Here is a 7,251-nt window from a genome sequence, read left to right as displayed (position 1 = left end):
GCTTTTCTTCTCCCTAATGCAAGAAATAAGTTTTTTCCTTATCCTAGTATTACATTTAAGTTTCTTCTCTTTTGGTAACTTAAAATAATTAAAGCAGCATAATATACGATAGGCAGACTTTAAAACTCTCAATTTAAGCCTTTTTTTCGGCCTTATAAATGTATTTAAGCTTTCCTCCTTCCATCCACAAACTTAAAATACTGAAAACAACATTAAAACAACCTAAAAACACCTAAAAACACTTAAAATCGCCTTAAAACACTGAAAAACGGATTCTCACCTCGTATCTCGAAGCCTCGGTCCATATATATATATATATATATATATATATATATATATATATATATATATATATATATATATATATATATATATATATATATATATATATATATATATATATATATATTATATTAGGACCTGATGAAATATATCCCAGAGTACTTAAGGAATGTAAAGAGATTATTAGTGACGCGTTAGTCTCTGTCTTTAGGAAATCACTGGAGTTGGGTGAGGTACCAGTAATGTGGAGGCAGGCTAATGTAGTACCCATCTTTTAAGAAAGGAGATAAAACTTTAGCATCTAATTATAGACCTGTCAGCTTAACTTCAGTTGTAGGTAAAATGTTAGAGTCAATAATAGCGAGCAACATTAGGGAACATTTAGACAAACATAACTTGATAAATCAGTCACAGCATGGCTTCACGAAGGGGAAGTCTTGCCTGACAAACTTGTTAAGTTTTTACAGTAAGGTGTACGAAGCAGTAGATAATGGTGATAGTTATGATATCTTATATCTGGACTTTAGTAAAGCATTTGACAAGGTACCCCATCAAAGGCTCCTGAGAAAGGTTAGGGCACACGGGATAGATGGGAAAGTGTTAGGCTGGATAGGGTCATGGTTTGGTAACAGGCGACAGAGAGTGGTAATAAACGGCTCGAAATCCGAGTGGGGTCATGTAATTAGTGGGGTGCCACAGAGATCAGTATTAGGGCCATTGTTATTTCTAATATATATCAATGACTTGGATAGTGGAATTAGTAGTGATGTTAGTAAATTTGCGGATGACACAAAGATAGGTAGATTAATTAGGTCAGAATCGGATGCCATCGCCTTGCAGGCAGACTTAGATAGAATGAATGAATGGACGGATAGATGGCAAATGCAGTTTAATATCAATAAATGCAAAATGCTTAGCGTAGGTAGAGGAAACCCACACAATAGGTACACATTAAACAACCAAACTTTGGTAGGTACAGGGTACGAGAAAGATTCAGGAGTTATAGTTAGCTCTGAACTCCGTCTAGGGAAACAATGCATAGAACCCAGAAACAAGGCAAATAGGGTACTAGGATTAATTTTTAGGAGTGTTAAAAGTAGAAGGCCGGAAGTAATATTAAAGTTATACTTGGCGCTGGTCAGACCTCATCTAGACTACACTGTGCAGTTCTGGTCCCCACATTACAGGAAAGATATAGGTCTATTAGAATCAGTACAGAGGAGAATGACTAAAAGGATACAGGGGATGAGGAGTATTCCTTACGAGGCAAAGTTGAAGCTGTTAAATTTACATTCTCTAGAGAGACGTAGGTTAAGAGGGGACCTGATAGAAGTCTTTAAGTGGTATAAGGGTTATAACAATGGAGATGTAAGCAAAAGTCTTAGGATCAGCAACCAGGGTAGAACAAGAAATAACGGGTTCAAGCTTAAAAAATTTAGGTTTAGGAAGGAGATAGGAAAAAATTGTTTCTCAAATAGAGTGGTAGATGAGTGGAACGGAATCAGTAATCATGTAGGTAGTGCTAGGAGACTAGAGAGCTTTAAGAGAAGATTAGACAAGTTTATGGATGGGGATAAAAGATGGAAATAGGTAGATGTGTTTCATACAGGGACTGCCACGTGTAAGCCTGGTCGCTTCTTGCAACTTCCCTTATTTCTTATGTTCTTATATTCAGTGAAGGATGGTCTGACCAGAGAAGCATTCCGTATTGAAGAAATTTTCTGCATTTCGTTCATCTCCAGGCCTCCCTCCTTCACTTTATATCCTTCAGGCATCCCCAAGGCTCCTTCACCCCCGCCCGTGTGGTATCCTAAGCTCTCCATCCTGTAATATTGAAATAAATGTTAGGCTTTGTAGGATGTTCTGTCTTGTCTCGCGCTCTATCCTTCCTAAGGATTGGAAAAGTGTGGGAAATGAGAGCATTGGTTTGTGTGTGTGTGTGTGTAAGTGTGTGTTATTGCTAGTTCTCTCTCTCTCTCTCTCCCTCTCTCTCTCTCTCTCTCTCTCTCTCCTCTCTCTCTCTCTCTCTCTCTCTCTCTGTCTCTCTCTCTCTCTCTCTCTCTCTCTCTCTCTCTCTCTCTCTCTCTCTCTCTCTCTCTCTCTCTCTCTCTCTCTCTCTCTCTCTCTCTCTCTCAGTAGTTATATTTTATAAAACACTTTATAAACCTTGAAATGTCCTGCAGTTTTTGAGTCTCTAGGAAGGAGAGAGCACAAAACTTGACCAAACACATCCAAAACACACTCAAAACACTCATAACACCCGAAAATCTCCACACACTCAAAACATCCAAACACCCAAAACACGCTTAAAAACATCCAAAACACCCACATCACTACAGAATGCGCCTTTAACACACCCAAACGCATCCAGAACACCCCCATACAATCTCAAATACACTAAAAAAACCCTATACACACCCAAACCCACCCAAAAAAACCCACACACTCTCAAATACACTCAAAAGACCCATCATACCCAAACTCACCCAAAACACCCCCATACAATCTCAAATACACAAAAAAACCCCATACACACCCAAACCCACCCAAAAAACCCCACACACTCTCAAATACATTAAAAAGACCACACACAGCCAAAGGACCCCCACGCACCCAAACGCTTCCAAAACACACCCATACACACTCAAATACATCCTTAAGACCCCACACACACCCAAACGCACACAAAACATCCCCACACATTCTCAAATTCACTCAAAAGACACCACACACACACAAACGCACTCAAAACACCCCTACACACACTCAAATACACTCAAAAGACCCCACACACCCAAAAGTCTCCGCACGCACCCATACGCTTTCAAAACACCCCAACACACACTGAAATACATTGAAAAGAACCCTCACACACCCAGACGCACCCAAAATACCCCTACACACTCTCAAATAAACTCAAAAGGACACCACACATACCCAAACGCATCCAAAACTCCCCCACACACTCTCAAATACACTCAAAAGACCCCACACACACCGAAAACACCCTCACACAGTCAAATAGACTCAAAATCTTTTCGTTTCATAATGGAAAGTGTTGAAATAATTAATGTGGTTATGTGTGTCTGTGTGGTCTGTATGTCTCTCTCTCTCTCTCTCTCTCTCTCTCTCTCTCTCTCTCTCTCTCTCTCTCTCTCTCTCTCTCTCTCTCTCTCTCTGTCTCTCTCTGTTGGTGGGATTAAAAGCATTAATAATGTAAATGTTTATTGTCTCCCTTGGCATGAACAAGTAACAGAAAACGGGAATATAGATAAAATAACAAGTTTCCATAAATAAATAAATAAATAAATAAATAAATAAATAAACTGAATATTAAGTCGAAGTGAAAAAAATTGAAAAAATATATATAAAATTAAACATTCTCATTATGAAAACGAGCGAAAAATAAAGAAAATAAAGAAGTGATCTTAAAAAAAATAATGATAAATAAACTGAATATAATATAAAAAAAAATGAAAAAAATGTAAATAATATTAAGCTTTTCTTCTTCCTAATGCAAGAAATAAGTTTTTTCCTTATCCTAGTATTACATTTAAGCTTCTCTTCTGGTAACTTAGAATACTTAAAGCAGCATAATATACGATAGGCAGACTTTAAAACTCTCAATTTAAGCCTTTTTTTGGCCTTATAAATGTATTTAAGCTTTCTCCTTCCATCCACAAACCTAAAATACTGAAAACAACATTAAAACAACCTAAAAACACCTAAAAACACTTAAAACTGCCTTAAAACACTGAAAAACGGATTCTCACCTCGTATCTCGAAGCCTGGGTCCATATATTCAGTGAAGGATGGTCTGACCAGAGAAGCGTTCCGTATTGAAGGAATTTTCTGAATTCCGTTCACCTCCAGGCCTCCCTCCTTCACTGTCCCTCCTTCAGGCATCCCCAAGGCTCCTTCACCCCCCTCCGTGTGGTATCCTAAGCTCTCCATCCTGTAATATTGGAATAAATGTTAGGCTTTGTTGGATGTTCCGTCTTGTCTCGCGCTCTCTCCTTCCTTGGGGTTGGAAAAGTGTGGGAAATTTGAATGTTTGAGTGCATTTGTTTGTGTGTATGTGTGTATTAATGCTAGTTCTCTCTCTCTCTCTCTCTCTCTCTCTCTCTCTCTCTCTCTCTCTCTCTCTCTCTCTCTCTCTCTCTCTCTGTCTCAGTAGTTATATTATATAAAACACATTATAAACCTTGAAATGTCCTGCACTTTTTGAGTCTCTAGGAAGGAGAGAGAGCAAAACTCACCCAAACACATCCAAAACACACTCAAAACATTAAAAAAATGTCCTGCACTTTTTGAGTGTCTAGGAAGGAGAGAGCGCAAAACTCACCCAAACACATCCAAAACACACTCAAAACATCCAAAAACACACTCAAAACACTCACAACACCCAAAAAATCTCCAGAAATTTCAACCAAACACACTCAAAACATCCAAAGCACACCCAAAACACACCAAAATACCCACAAAACTCATCCAAACACACCCAAAACACGCTTAAAACATCCAAAACACCCACATCACAACAGAATACGCCTTTAACACACCCAAACGCACCCAGAACACCCCACACACACACCCAGACTCACCTAAAACACCTAAAACATCCAAAATAAACTCAGGACACACTCTCAATACCTCGATATATCCCCAAACACACATAAACACCCCACAATACACTGAAAACACTCCACAACACTCAAAACACGTAAAGTACACCTAAAAACAACCTAAACCACATTTAAACACCAAAAATTGATCCAAAACACACTGATAACAGCTAATATAAACCCAAAACTAAACACACCTAAGACACTCAAAACACCCCACAGCCCTCCTAAATACTCCCACAACACACTTGAAGGACCCAAAACACACCAAATATTACAGAGAATGGCAGCGCAGCAAGGGAAACTAAACCAAAGATTGTCTTCTTACCGTTTATGTGTTTGACCTCCTTCTCCTCTTTCATTTCTCCTTATTTCTTGCTGCTCTTGCTCCATTTCTCTTATTTTCCTCTTTCTACTACTACTATCTACACGCCTGAGTTTAGAAACAGCTGGAAATACTTGGAAAACACTGCAAATTACGGTAAATATTGAGCAAGAGACACTGAAGCCGGGCAAGTCCCCGGCCGTTGATGACGTCACAGGCGAACTGCCTCCTGGCCGCTGGCTTACGTACGTAACGTATTTCATTTTGAAATTGACCCTTAGAAAAAATGAAGCTAGGCTGGAATGCATTCTATTTTCTAACTTGACAATTAGTTTAATTAATATTCACAATATCAAAACATCTCTAGCCTGAGTAGTTGTAAAGAAATATCAAGAGAAATATAGAAAAAGTGTTGGAACATTTGACACCATTAAAACCATTGAAAAGTCCGCCCATTTCACTTTACACTAGTAAAAAAACACTTAAAAAAATCAGAACTATTTTTTCAAGCAATGCAAAGTTAGTTACAAGCTGAAACAGCGAAATAAAGAATGTAAAAAATGACAAAATCACCACTTTTAACGGGATTAGAAACCATTTCAAAATGCACATACTTAACTCAACAGGAACGCAAAACATTTTTAAAATCATAAACGATTTTTTTAAAGCAATAAAAGCTTCACTACAGCCTCAAATAAAAAAGCCAAGAACCGGGGTTGGTAAAAATAACCGTGAAAATGACCCTATATTTACGTAAAAAAACTACAGAAAATTCAGCCCAGTTATTTAACTGAAGCAAGAAAAACACTTCAACGGCAACGAAATATTTTTAGAAACCATAAAAACTTGCTATGGAAGCCAAATAAAGTAATTCAGAAAAATAAAAAAAATAAAAAAAATATTAAAACCAACAGGTTGGAACAGGCCTTTGACGCCGACCTCAGTGGAGGAGCCGGTGGCCATGTTGCCTTATTTATTACTTCATGACACCAAAACCAGGCAATGGCAGATATATCTGAGCAGCGGATATGAAAACTAGACAAGTGACTATCTTGCGACATGTTAGGCTTAGAATAAGCGAGAGACGAAGCTAATAATGACTGAAAACACTGACGCCCTGCCTGTACCTCAGCTGACGGCTTGTTTACATATTGACAACCCTTCAATATTCGTCTAAATTTCCAGCTGTTTTCAGACTCAGACGTAAACAAAACTAGAAATAAATAAATAACCCCCAAAAATACCTAAATAACGAACAAAAACCTTAATAAACTGCTACAAGACACTACAGGGAGGAGGAAGGTGGTGCTGGGAAGGCAGTAAGGCTGACTGAGGGTAGGCTGGCACCGCTGGGCTTACCTTACGTACTCATGAATCTCTGGTGTTGCGTGGCGGTGCTTGGTATAAGGAGAAGCAGCCGGGAATACGGAAATACTTATCATTAGATTGCGTGGGGCAAGACTGAGCAAAACACCGAAAACACTGCAGCCAGCTGCTCACCCTCCGAAGCACCAACTGCCTCTGCTCCTCCACCAACACACACATACACGCACTCACGCACACAAAAGTTGACATGTTATCAATTAATAATTCAAATAATATCAATATCCTCAGTGACGTTTCCCCACTGAACACTCCCTGGGTGATTATGATTCCAAATTTCATTCACTGCTGTACCGTGTCACCGCAACAAACGCACGAAACAGCGCAGGATAGGATTAACTAACATGCTTCTATTCTCTCTCTCTCTCTCTCTCTCTCTCTCTCTCTCTCTCTCTCTCTCTCTCTCTCTCTCTCTCCTTACGACTGTTTCCCAAAGGCACAAAGATGATTATCAGAATTTTTAAAAGCGTTTCTCCAGTTAATAATATAGAAATGTTGTTAATTTGTCACTAGAACCGTAAAAACATTCATGTCACTTCGACTAAAGCCTTTTAAAAGCGTGTTTCTCCTGTGAGTAATGTAGAAATGTTTTTAAACTGTCACTATAACAGTAAAGACACGCTTGAAAACCTGTGT

Source organism: Scylla paramamosain, chromosome 7, assembly GCF_035594125.1.
Source record: "Scylla paramamosain isolate STU-SP2022 chromosome 7, ASM3559412v1, whole genome shotgun sequence".
Taxonomy (NCBI): domain Eukaryota; kingdom Metazoa; phylum Arthropoda; class Malacostraca; order Decapoda; family Portunidae; genus Scylla; species Scylla paramamosain.
This window is presented reverse-complemented; position numbering follows the sequence as displayed.